Source organism: Ovis aries, chromosome 3 (assembly GCF_016772045.2).
Source record: "Ovis aries strain OAR_USU_Benz2616 breed Rambouillet chromosome 3, ARS-UI_Ramb_v3.0, whole genome shotgun sequence".
Taxonomy (NCBI): Eukaryota; Metazoa; Chordata; class Mammalia; order Artiodactyla; family Bovidae; genus Ovis; species Ovis aries.
The window spans coordinates 77,437,864-77,452,049 of NC_056056.1; positions in this window are offsets into that span (position 1 = coordinate 77,437,864).

A 14,186-nucleotide genomic window follows, 5' to 3' on the forward strand; every position below is an offset into this window, starting at 1 on the left:
CTCTGTTTCCGAACCAGAGATGGGGCCTGGGCCACAGCAGTGAAAGCACTGGACCCTAACCACTAGGCCACCAGGAAACTCTCTCTTCCCTGCTGATTATATTCCTCAATCAAAGCGCTGAATGAATGAGTGAGTGTAAATTCTCAGGGAAGAAATGAAGGGTCATACTGAATGCAATGGTGAAGGACACAAAAGCGTGGAAACAGAAATCAGACCAAAGGAGTTTTCTACTCACCTGGCCTCCCAGTGATTTCACTGGTCCTCAGCTAATCCCCCTTAGAGAGGGGAAAACAGACCACCTCCCAGACCTCGTTAGTCGGCACACAGAAGGCACTCAAGCCATTAGCTGTGCCTCCTTCCTTAGAAAGATCTAGAAAAGAGAAGAGAGGTGCCACCAGTGTCCAGGGCTGTGGAGATGGAGACCACAAAGGACAGCTGCCTCAAGCCTGCTTTTTCACCCCAGGGCGTTTTGGAGGTGTGCAGGTTTGAGAAAGCACTAGAAGAGGATTTTTTTTTTTTTTTCAATAAATGGCAACTGCAAGATGACGGAATAAAAGCACCTGTATCTCCATCTCAAGTAATTAATCTCAAATCAAGAATAAATACAAAAAAAGACAAATTCCACCTTCAGTGACCTGGGTTTGCCAGACCCGAGGGTGGAGAGCCGGCAGGGGATGTGGACCGACAGGGAAGAATGAGGGCGGCATTGAGGGAAGCAGCTTCTTCGTGCCCTAGAATCTAGGAGCACAGGAACTGAAGGAACCAGGCACCAGGGGAGGCATGAAGTGGTAGCCAAAGGCAGGGGTGAGAGGAGGGCATAGGCCCGGCCAGGCCCGGCCTGTTGCATCCAGCTAGCCCCCTTGTCCTCAGAACACAGCAGCCTGGCTCTGAGGAGGTAAGGCAGAGATGCTCTCGGCTTGGGAATGCCAAGCGAAGTGTGGGGATGAGGGGACCATGCCAAAAGCAGAGTGAAAGGCTCTTCTGCACATGATCACGAAGCTTCAGATAGCCAGCGGCCAGGCTTGTGTTCCTTGTGAATGCAAAGTCCATTCCCTGAAGAAACTGAAGTGCCCCCTGTGTGAAGACCTGCAATTACTGACATGTTTGGGTTCCGAGTGAAAAACCAGGCTGGCCACCCGCCCCCACACAGATGACTGCCAAATGGAGCCTGTCCAGACATCCACGGCTCCCAATCAACTTGTTAGTGTCACAGTTAAATATGAATGGGTTACTTAGGATTGTAAATCAGTTTGGGGGAAACCTGCAATGGGAGAGAGACAGTAACCAGAACAAGCTGAGAAAAGGAACACTGAGGAAACTGAATTAATACAGGGGGGAGCAGACAATTAAGGCAATTATGATCGGTATCTTCTGAGATGTGAGACTTGATCACATCCAGGAAGCATAATCAGGATGCCACAAGAAGGGAAGAATCGGAAAGCGGATCTAGAAACAAAACATGTGATGCTGTAGAATCTGGAAGTAAAAATTGCCCTACCCCACCCCCATTGTGTTTTCCATGGATGAAAAGTAAGGTCAAGGAGATCTCCTAGGAAGCAGAACAAAAAGACAAATTGTTGGATGATCGCAGAGAAAAGATAAGAAAGTAAGAGGATTTACTGAGGAGATCCAACATCCAGTTAATAGATAGAGTGCCTGATGAACTATGGAATGAGGTTCGTGACATTGTACAGGAGACAGGGATCAAGAACATCCCCATGGAAAAGAAATGCAAGAAAGCAAATTGGCTGTCTGGGGAGGCTTTACAAATAGCTGTGAAAAGAAGAGAGGCGGAAAGCAAAGGAGAAAAGGAAAGATAAAAGCATCTGAATGCAGAGTTCCAAAGAATAGCAAGAAGAGATAAGAAAGCTTTCTTCAGCGATCAATGCAAAGAAATAGAGGGAAAGAACAGAATGGGAAAGACTAGAGATCTCTTCAAGAAAATTAGAGATACCAAGGGAACATTTCATGCAAAGATGGGCTTGATAAAGGACAGAAATGGTATGGACCTAACAGAAGCAGAAGATATTAAGAAGAGGTGACAAGAATACACAGAAGAACTGTACAAAAAAGATCTTCACGACCCAGATAATCATGATGATGTGATCACTCACGAGGCTCTCGTGTGGAGTGACTGAGGAAACATAGGTAACATTTGCAAAACCCTAAGAATGGAGCCTGCAGAGAGGGAGCAGTTTGTGTCAGTCAGAACCATTAATATTCTGAGCCCTGAACCCATCACTGAGGCCAAGGCCATGCCACACAGACTGGTGGGCTCAGGCCTCGGCTATAGCTGCATTTCTGGGGAGGGTCTGGAGCCCCAGTAGCATAAAATGACTGATGGTGATGAGGAGGCATTTCTGCAAAGTAAATCAGGGTACAATTTTTAGAAAAGGGAGGTGGGAAGCTCTGCGTGTCCTGCCCTAGGATGGTTGGCAGTGAAATAGTCCATTCTTTCAAGGAAATCTCCTCACTCCTCACCATCCAGGGCCTGGCCTCAGGGGCCGCTGAGACAGATAAATACTATACTTGAAGGCCCAGCTTCCTGCCTGTTCCCACCTGGGCCTCCATCACCAGCGCGAGGGGAAGCCGTGTTCTGTCCTCTTCTGTCAGTCTCTGATCATCCAACTTGGACCCAGACTGCCTGGAATCACTCGCACTCACTTCTCAGGAGTAAACAATCATGGTCAAACATGGTCCAGTCTGACACCATTTAGGAAAAATGTCTGCAGCTGTACAAGGGCACACAGTAGGGCTCTTTGAACCAATTTACGCTTCTCAACACCTGGATCTTCAGTGGGGTTACTTCCTCCAGTCTGAGGTGTTCTCTAAGTACCATGAGTGTTTGCCTTTTTGCTGGGAGATTGACGGAGGCCCCTGGGAGCTGCGGCCTGAAAAAAGGAAAGATCTGCCTACCGAAGTAAAGTAACTGAGTCCCACAGCCGGGAGGAGAGAAAGGAACTATGTCAGGCACACACAAGAGGAAGACTAGGGAAATGAGACAGCGGGCTGATAGGAGGCTTGGCAACACTCCAGTCCACGGTCAGGACTTGGAGGGCACCGGAGAACTGAACTGAGGACAGAAGTCGGGTGGGGAGAGTCCATGGGATGCTCTGAGAGGATGAGCCTGCAGCTGGGGGACTCAGGGGTCTTTGGATGTCAAATGTAATTGATGTTCACAATAATGGGTTTTACCATGTATTAATGTGTCAGCTTTATTTCCCTACTTTGTGCTCGACTATGTACACAACCAAAGCTTACTCTCTCCCTCTCGGTGCTATAGGAAAAAAATGCTGGGATTTCATTAGAAGAATATACTACATTTTCATTAAAAATAATATGAAGGGCTTCCCTGGTGGCTCAGTGGTAAAGAATCCACCTGCCAACACAGAAGACTCAGGTTCGATCCCTGATCCAGGGAGATTGCACATGCCACAGAGCAGCTAAGCCTGTGCACCACAATTATTGAGCCTGTGCTCCAGAGCCCGGGAGCTGCAACCCCCGAGCCCAAGCGCCACAGCTTCCGAAGCCTGTGCACCCGAGAGCCCCTGCTCTAAAACAAGAGAAGCCGCCGCAACGAGAAAGCCGAGCACCGCAACTGGAGTAGCCCCTATTCGCCAAGGGGAGGAAAGCCCGAGCAGCAACAAAGACCCAGTAGAGCCAAAAATAAAATCATTAAAAAAATAATAATATGAGGGCTTCCCTGGTGGCTCAGTGGTAAAGAATCTGCCTGCCAAAGCAGGAGACATGGGTTCGATCCCTGATTAGGAAAGATCCCACGCGCCGTGGAGGAGCTAAGCCCGTGTGCCACAGCTGCTGAGCTTGTGCTCTAGAACCCCCGCTGTGCAGCAAGAGAAGCCGCCGCTATGGGAAGCCCACGCACCAACTGGAGAACAGCCTCCAATTTCCACAGCTGCAGAAAAGCCCCAGCACAGCCACAAACAAGCAGAATCAGATAAAAATGAATCAATAATAAAAAGAAAAGTCAATCCATTTAAATTTAAATAAGGCCTCTTCAGTGTGAGTGAAGAGCATGATAATAATATGAAATCCAGAATAGTAAAGAAAGGGAAAAAAAAACGGACTCATTCAACAGAGTTATATATGATGAAGTATTTCCTCATAGTCTTTTTTCTGTTTTTTTTTTAAACATTGTTTTAATCATGGCATTTATACAATTTGTGTGTGTTTTGATCAAAGACATGTTCCTGTCCTCTGATGTAGTCCTTGTAAACTTCATTTTTAACAGTGGCAGGTTATTCTGTTGAACAGATAGACCTTGATGTCGATCCATTTGTCCACTGAGGAACCAGATAACATGTGAGAATGTTCTCATCAGTGGTGTTAAGTTTTCATTGTGATGTCTCTCTTTGTGCCTAAAACCACGTCTATCTTTACTATCATTTCTTGAGGAAATAGAGTTACCGAGGGCTGAATAATTTTAAGCCTTGATAGGCACTGCTAAACTGTGATCCAGAAAAGTCAGACTAATTAATACTCATCTCTATGGTATAAAAAGAGCCCATTTCCATAGTATATCCCAAAAAGTTTCCCTAAGGATAGAGTGACCAAATGTCAGTGCTTTTAACATTTTGCTCAAAATAGTGTAGTCTACACCAATGCTAAAAGCAAGTGATACCATTTGTTCATTTACTTATTGGCTATTTATTGTGTGTTTACTATGTGTCTAGATTTGAGTACCTCCTGGAGAAGGGAAAAAGAAAAAAGAGGCTTTTCTCTATTTTCCTCACCCTGCCCCACCACCCACCCTGAAAAAGGCTTTTGTCACTGACCAGGTTTCCCTAGAAGGTGCTGAGGTGAACAGAAAAATATTCTTGAGTAGCATCTCCAATAAGACAAAAGCTAAATCACATTTCTACCGCAAGAGGGAATCCATTATATCAAGGACCAAACCAAATAGCTAGCATTTCAACAGGGAATTCATTGCAGAAACCATGAACATTATATCTGAACTTTTTGGATGTTAAAAAAAACTACAGGACTTTTGCTTCTGGGAAGAGCAAGCAGATGCGCTTCTCCTTGTTCAAGCACAACAAAACCCTGGGACATTATACACAAAACAGACATAGAAAGACTCTGAAAGGTCAAGAGAAGATAGGCTGGCCAGGGGCTCTGGGGCCTGAGCAACAATATGGTGGTGAGTTCTCTTATCTGTTTTTATTTTTTTAACCTCATGTTTCCCAGACCTGGAGCTAACTAAGCCAGCAACCCGGAAATGCCAAAAGGCACAGACATAAAAAAGCCCCTGTGAAAACCTGCTGTCTCTAGCCAAGGATGAAGACAAGAGCAGCCTAACAAGGCAGAAAACATCCAAAGACTGCTCTGCTCCTGCCAGACACTGGGGAAAACTGGCCCTCCCAGCAGAGGCCGAGTGAGCCCCAGACTTTCTCCCTTGCCAGGCTGTGATGAGGGGCCCCTCCTCCTTCCTGCCCGAGGAGGCCAAGAGCCCGAACTTTCATTCCTCCCACCTGCTAGGCAGTACCGAGGCCTGAAATTCTACCTCCACCTGGGTTCGCTCCCACTTCCTGCTGGATGGATCAGAGGAGGCCCAATAGAGGGTTAGGATTTCACCACTCCTCAGTGACAAGGGCTTCCCAGGTGGCTCAGTGGTAAAAGAATCCACCTGCCAAAGCAGGAGACACAGAAGATGCAGGCTCAATCCCTGAGTGGGGAAGATCCCTTGGAGAAGAAAATGGCAACCTCCTCCAGAGGAACCTGGCAGCCTACAGTCCCCAGGGCGCAAAGGATTGGACACACTGAGCATGCAGGAAAAAGACAAAAAGACAGTGATAACAGGTCACCTGCCCTGCAATGTCAGTGGGGACCACACAGTTCCCAAGCTCCCAGCCCCGCCCAGCAGCAATGAGGAGTTCCTGGCTTTGGGCATCAACATGGGACTAGTGGAGAGTCTGGGCTGCTCCCTCCATCTGTTAGTGATAAGACAGAACCCTACCTGCTCCCTGCTAGACTGATGTCATAGAAAACCAGATAATGAGGTTTAAATAAGATCCAGTCTCATTACATAACAGGAAAATGTCCAGGTGTCAATTGAAAAATCCTTCATCATACTAAGAACCAGGAAGACATCCAACTGAAGGGAAAAAGATGCTGATACTGAAGTAACAGATGCTCTGTTAGATATCAGTTGTTAGAGAATTAGATGGGTTAGAACTATCTGATGAAGATTTTAAACCAGTTGTGATAAAAAGAATACTTTAACAACCACAAACAAGCATGAAAAAAACAAGTCTCTGCAAAGAAATAGAAGTTACAAAGAATGGAGAGATGAATGGATAAAGAAGACGTGGTGCATATATAAAATGGAATTATTATTCAGCCATCGAAAAGAATGAAACAATGCCATTTGCAGCAACATGGATGGACCTGGAGATTATCATACTAAGCGAAGTCAGAGAAAGACAAATATCGTATGATATTGCTTATACGTGGAATCAAAAAAAAGAAAAAGACACAAATGGGGTCTTCCCTGGTGGTTCAATGATAGTCTGCCTGCCAATGCAGGAGACAGGGGCTTGGTCCCTTGTCCAGGAAGATCTCACGTGCCATGGAGCAGCTAAGCCTGTGTGCCGTGACTATTGAGCCTGTGCTCTGGGACCCTGGAGTCACACCTGCTGAAGCCCAAGTGCCTAGACCCCATGACCTGCAACAAGGGAAGGTGCCACAATGGGAGGCCCACGCACTGCACCTAGAGAGTAGTCCCTGCCCACTGCAACCAGAGAAGATCCCGCACAGCAGTGAAGACCCACACAGCCAATAAATACATAAATGAAATGACTTTTTAAAATGATACAAGTCAGCTTATTTATAAAACCAAAACAGACTTAGCGAACAAACTTATGGTGACCGGGTTGGGGGTGGGGTGGGGAGGATGCGGGCGGGGATAGATTGGGAGTTTGGGATTGACATGTCTACAATGCTGTATTTAATATAGATAACCAACAAGAACCTACTGTATAACACAGGGAACAATGCTCAGTTGCTAAGTCATGTCTGACTCTTCATGGCCCCATGGACTGTAGCCCTCCAGGCTTCTCTGTCCATAGAATTTCCTAGAAAAGAATGCTGGAGTGGTTTGCCACTGTCTACTCCAGGGGATCTTCCTTCCCGATGCAGGGATCGAACTCACATCTCTTGTGTCTCCTGCACTGGCAGGCAGATTCTTTACCACTAGTGCCGCCTGGGAAGCCCAATCGACTATATTCCAATATAAAATGAAAATTTTAAAAATTGCTGGTCAAACTACTGTCTGGCTAATAAAATTTCCCAGAGTGTGAAAACCCCCAAAGAGAATAATAAGTGCAAAGAAATCTATACTGAGACTTATCACAGTCAAACTTCTGAGATCTAAACGCAAAGAAAAAAAAATCTTAAAGGTATGGGGACAGAAACAAAACCTTACCTATTAGGGAATAACAGCCCATTCTCATCAGAAACCACGGAAGCCAGAAGGAACTGGCACACAGTTTTTAAGTGTCAAAAAAGATCCCTCAATCCAGAATCCTGTATCTAGCGAGAATATGCTTGCAGGGAAACCAAGATATTCTCAGACAATGGAAAATAAAGGGACTTTTCCACCAGCAGATCTACTCTAAAAGAATGGCTAAAGAGAGTTCTTTGAACACAAAGGCAACAATAAAAGAAGGAAACGGAACAGCAGGAAGGAAAATAGAAAATAGAAAATAGACTCAAAAAAAGGTTTAAAAAAAAAAACAAAAAGTTTTGAAAAATGTAGTCTTTTCAACCCCACCGTGGCAATTTAAAATGTGGGCCCTGTAAGCCAGGGTTAGAAGAGACCCGTTGTTTGGTGTTAGTGCCCCGGGGGCTGTACTGGCATTCCTCATGATTAGAGCCTGCTTTCAGAGGCTTTCAGAGAATTTGATTTGCTCTGCCAGAAACATTGCGCTGGGCATTTTCTGTCCATGAATTTCTAATTGCTTCCCGCTGGGTGGCTGGGGAAGGACGTACACGGCACTCCTGCCAAGGCTAAGAGGCCCAGGGAGGGGAGAGGAAGGTGAGGAAGTCACTGCGTCTCTGTGGAGGGAAGTATGTGGGGCTTGCCTGAGTGGCTGGAGTCCCACAGGGCAGAAGAGGCTGAGCATCCCTTGCCCCTGGCTGTGGATATAGCCAAAGAAGCCTGGAATGAGGGCAGGTGTGGATGCGGTGGGTGAGCCTGAGAGGAGAGAACCAACTGGTGTCCATATCTAGATTTCAGGGAGAGACCTTGAGCTCCACAGATACTGGGGAATTGGAATGTGGGAAATACTAGGGGGTCATCCACAGGGCAGACTCTGGCCTTCATAGGCTAAATTCTATGAGCTCTATGGGGTGTGATTCTGGGAGCAGAGTGAAGGGTTAAGGGTATTGAAAGTACCCATTCTTGTGGGCTGTGGGAGCCCATGAACAACAACCTCATCAAAACTATCCTTGGGCTGTTGGAGAAAGTCACTGTGTGGGAAGATGGTGTAGATGGAGCAGGCAAGGAGCAGACAGTGAAGTCACAGGGCTACAAGACTTCCCTTGGCCTCAGGGTGGGACCTCCAGGCAATAGCTCATTTCTGCCCTCCTTGAAGGCGGACATACCCATGCTGTAAGGCTGTACTGCCCATAGTTTCAGAGATAGGCCTGGATACCCACTCACTACAGGCCAATGCCTTTTCTCTCCCGGGGATTTGATGTTTTGGACCGAGGGACAATCAGCAGGCAGGCATGGTGGTGGAGACAGGTGTGTGGGACCCTTGCTACTCAATGTGTGGTCCATGGACCAGCAGCATCACCCAGGGTGAGGGCGTTTATAAATGCCCATCCCAGATCAACTGAGTTGGAATCTGCTCTTTAACAGATTCCATGATTCATATGCTCATTTAAACTGGAGAAACTGCTCTAGAGAGAAGGTCCCCAGACACCTCTTGCGAGGAGGCCTGAGCTGCCTCTCTGAGAAGGGTGGTTCCATTCTAACTTGGATTCCAATGGCCTCCACTGAATTGCCTTTTTTTGTAACTCTGGCCAACTTGGTTTCTATATTGTTTATGACCAAGAGAATCTTGCCAATGCACACAGACAAGGCCTTGGGAACAGTGTAACTCAAGGGCAGGCTGACCCAGTCTGCCATGCCAGTCCAGTTCCATCACTAGTCAATCCTCTGTTTTCATAGAGGCTTCAAGTCACGTATAATGAAAATGCTCCCAAAATGAAAATGATTTAAACCATTCTTCCTTTAGGACCAAGTTATCATCTCAGATTCTTTCCAAAGGGACCATTTGATGGACTGGACATAGAAGAAATCATAGAGACCTTCCCATATTTACATTTTAGCAAAGCCTGGCTCTGCTTCCTCAGGAAAGGCTTGTATTGAAACTTCTCTGTGAGGCCCCTTTTAATGAAGTGCAAAGAAGACCTTCATCCCTGCTCTGACTAGTCCAGCCGGTGGTCACCAGTCCCGCTCCTGAACCTCTAGAACAGCCTTGACCTCTTGTGTGCCATGGATCCCTTTACAGAATAACGTCTTCAAATTTGTAAAAGACAAAAGATTCCAAAGATGTCAATTACATTGAAATACAGGTTCCAAAACATTTTAAGAGGTGAGCCATTTAATAATATAAATGCTTCTTAATTCACATCAATAACATCTACCAGCACTTACAACAATCACTGTAATTTCAAAGTCATGATAAGTAAGTGATTTGAGGCATTTGCAATGACTACAAATGATAGGAAAATATTCAAAAATTTTCTGTGAATGAAGTCACCGTTTCTGCTAATACCACCATGGTTGGGTGCCTAACTCATAATTGAAGAAAATGCTAAATTTCAGCTTAAGTTTCCTGAAAATAAAGATGTCCTCTTTTTCCTGCCCAAGTTCATGGAACCCCTGAAGTATATCTAGGGACAACAGTTGGTGGGCCTGAGGTTTAGAACCCTTGCCCTAGAGAATATCAAGTCTGTAACACGTAATAAATTATTTATAACCTTGGAAATAATGTATTTTTAAATGCATAATAGATGTGTATTACAGTAAGAGTCCAAGCCCCATCACTCCTCTGCCTGCCTGCCCCCCACCCGGATCTGGTCCTCTCCTAATTGGTGTTGTCTTGGCAGGGTCCTATATTCAGTGGACCTGAGTCTGTCTTCTCTTACCTGCTGGACCGTACCCAGACTTAAATGCACGGCAGAGGCTAGGCCAGGAAGGACCACTTAATCAGCATGTGTTGACTCTGCCTGTGATGACTTGTTGAATGTCTGTATCTTAAGATTCTGAGATTTTTGTTATCTATTGATCCCCTCTGCTCTGTGCTTAGTCGCTCAGTCTTGTCCGACTCTTTGCGACCCCAGGGATTGTAGCCCTCCAGGCTCCTCTGTCCATGGGGATTTTCCAGACAAGAATACTGAAGTGGGTTGCCATGCCCTCCTCCAGGGGATCTTCCCAACCCAGGGATGGAATCCAGCTCTCCTGCATTGCAGGCAGGTTGTTTTTATGGATCCCCTCAGGTCTGATATAAAATCTGTCATTTGCATTTGCACCACTAGATGGCAGCAGCATCTCGCAGAATCTCCTTTCCCAGACAGTATCCTATCCAAGGGCTATTTTTTGAGTCAGTTCTATTTCTCTTTTGGAAAACCCAAGTCCCTCCCCCAACCCATGCGGATTTCCCAGACAGAGTCATCACTGCGTTATTTTGCTCCTCCAGTGGGAAGGCAGTGGGGTAAAGTGGAAGACTATGGGTAAGTAGGTAGACAGTCTAAGTTCAGTGCAAAATGATCTGAGTGGTCTGAATGGAGACTTCAGCTCCTCCCAGCATTTTCTGGGCACCTACTGTGTATTAGCTAATACTGTGTATTAGCTGTGTATTACAGCTCTGCTTCATTTATAGGGTACACTGTCCCTGTCACAGATGTGTGGTCACATCCTGAGAATGAAAGGGAAGAGTAGCTGTGGCCTTTGAGGGGATGGTTTAGAGCTGCAGTGGGTGCTGGTGCTGGTCTGAGCAGTACTGCTCTCATTGAGCTGTTTACTCCACTTGGAAAATACAAATTACAACAGACGCTGAATGCAGCGAGCTAAAATACCTATGCGGACGCAGTCTCGAAGGTGACATGCAGACACGAAGTCAGTAATCGGGATGCGACTAAAGGATGACGGCCTATGTGAAATGTTCTCTATACAGAGGACTCGGTCACATTGCCATTATTTAATTAAAGAAATAAAAACATTAAAGAACATATAATTGATGATCTTAGTAAGAAGTAGACCTTAGGCTAACCCCGAATCTATCACACATGCCATGTGTGAATTCTTCACATGTGAATCGGGTTTGGTGAGAAACCTTACAGCAGATGGTGTTTGGGTCACTGAACTTGACAGGAAAACAGAACGTTTCCTTGTCGGTCGGCAGCTTTGTTTGCTTCAAGGTGGAACAAAAGCCTTTTAATCTTCAAATTCAAGAGCCAGGCTGGCTGACATCAGATACCTCTGTGTATTCCTATGCGAGCAGAGCCAAATCCCAGGGTCTTTTTAACTGGAGGTGCCCTCCCTTCCACATGCTTATTTAGAAGGGCAAAGGGATAAACTGACTCCTCTTCAAATCTGCCTGCATCAAACGGCCACCAGAACCCTTCTTCCAACACACACATACAAAGTGACAACAAACCATTCAAAAGTGAATACGAACTTGAAAAATTGCTTTGGGGAAAGGCTGCCTTTCCCCAGACAATGGAAGGGATGACCTGGAAGGGCAGAGGCAAAGGTGTTACTGTGGACTCGGTAAACTCTAAGTGGGCCAAAGTGACAGTGAAAGTCGCCCAGTCATGTCCGACTCTTTGTGACCCCATGGGCTATACAGTCCATGGAATTCTCCAGGCCAGAATACTGAATGGGAACCTATCCCTTTGCCAGGGGATCTTCCTAACCCATGGATCGAACCCAGGTCTCCCTCTTTGCAGGCGAATTCTTTACCGGCTGAGCCTCAAGGGAAGCCAAAGCAGTGTACAAAGTCCAGGTGTAATCAACCTTTGTGTTACTGTGCTTTCTTTTCCTAATACCAATGCCTTCTGAAAAACCTCCACGCATGTAGCAGTTCGGCCACAGAGAAAAGGGATTCCCCCCCCCCCCCCCGCCCGCCCCCCACTCCCATCAGTATCACTCACCAGGGGAGCAAGGCCACCGAGAGGTTACCACAGTGTGGGGACGGGGGTGGAGAGGCATGGGAATTGGTGCGGATTAACCTGAGAAAGGGAGGCCTGGAGTGTCTGGTGTGCTGCAGGCCATGGGGTTGCAAAGAGTAGGACACGGCTTAGTGACTGAACAACAACAACTTGGATTTGGAAAATAAGGTAGCTTGAAAGAGCCAAGCCCTGAGGGAGAGGCAGGCATGTGGGAGCTTGGCCCCACATGGTTGGGAAGATCTCCTGGAGAAGGAAATGGCAACCTACTTCCGTATTCTTGCCTGGAAAATTCCATTGCCAGAGGAGTCTGGTGGGCTCCAGTTCATGGGGTTGCAAAGAGTCAGACACAGTTGAGCACACACACACTATGCTCCTATGATACGTTAAGCTATGCTACTTTCTTTGTTGGTGGTAAATTAAAATGAAATAATGGTGTGACGACATCTTAGAGTTGGTGAAAAACAGTAATAATCATAGAGACAGAGGGACCAGCTCACCACCATGATCCAGCCCCTAATGGACCCCCAGAACCAGAATCTCAGTACAGGTGACACAGAAAGAAAAGTGTTAGTCGCTCAGTTGTGCTCAGTTCTTTGCAGTCCCATAGGCTGCAGCCCACCAGGCTGCTCTGTCCATGGAGTTCTCCAGGCAAGAATACTGACGTGGGGATCTTCCCAACCCAGGGATCAAACCAAGGTCTCCTGCATGGCAGGCAAGTCTTTTTTTTTTTTTTTTTAATTGGAGGCTAATTACTTTACAATATTGTGGTGGTTTTTGCCATACATTCACATGAATCAGCCATGGGTGTACATGAGTTCCCCATCCTGAACTTCCCTCCCACCTCCCTCCCCATCCCATCCCTTAGGGTCGTCCCAGCGCACCAACCCTGAGCTCCCTGTCTCATGCATCAAACCTGGACTGGCGATCTATTTCACATACGATAATATACATGTTTCAATGCTATTCTCTCAAATCATCCCACCCTCACCTTCTCCCACAGAGTCCAAAAGTCTGTTCTTTACATCTGTGTCTCTTTTGCTGTCTTGCATATAGGGTCATCGTTACCATCTTTCTAAATTCCATATATATGCATTAATATACTGTATTGGTGTTTTTCTTTCTGACTTACTTTGCTCTCTATAATAGGCTCCATCCACCTCATTAGAACTAATTCAAATGCATTCTTTTTAATAGCTGAGTAATACTCCATTGTGTATATGTACCACAGCTTTCTTATCCATTTGTCTGCTGATGGACATCTAGGTTGCTTCCATGTCCTGGCTATTATAAACAGTGCTGTGATGAACATCGGGGTACACATGTCTCTTTCAATTATGATTTCTTTGGTGTGTGTGCCCAGCAGTGGGATTGCTGGGTCATAAGGCAGTTCTATTTCCAGTTTTTAAAGGAATCTCCACACTGTTCTCTGTAGTGGCTGTACTAGTTTGCATTCCCACCAACAGTGTAAGAGGGTTCCCTTTTCTCTATACCCTCTCCAGCATTTATTGCTTGTAGACTTTTAGATAGCAGCCATTCTGACTGGCATGAAATGGTACCTCATTGTGGTTTTGATTTGCATTTCTCTGATAATGAGTGATGTTGAGCATCTTTTCATGTGTTTGTTAGCCATCTGTATGTCTTCTTTGGAGAAATGTCTGTTTAGTTCTTTGGCCCATTTTTGGATTGGTCGCTTATTTTTCTGGAATTGAGCTGCAGGAGTTGCTTGTATATTTTTGAGATTAATTCTTTGTCAGTGGCTTCATTTGCTATTATTGTCTCCCATTCTGAAGGCTGTCTTTTCACCTTGCTTATAGATTCCTTTGTTGTGCAAAAGCTTTTAAGTTTAATTAGGTCCCATTTGTTTATTTTTGCTTTTATTTCCATTACTCTGGGAGGTGGGTCATAGAGGATCCTGCTATGATTTATGTCAGAGAGTGTTTTGCCTATGTTTTCCTCTAGGAGTTTTATAGTTTCTGGTCTTACAT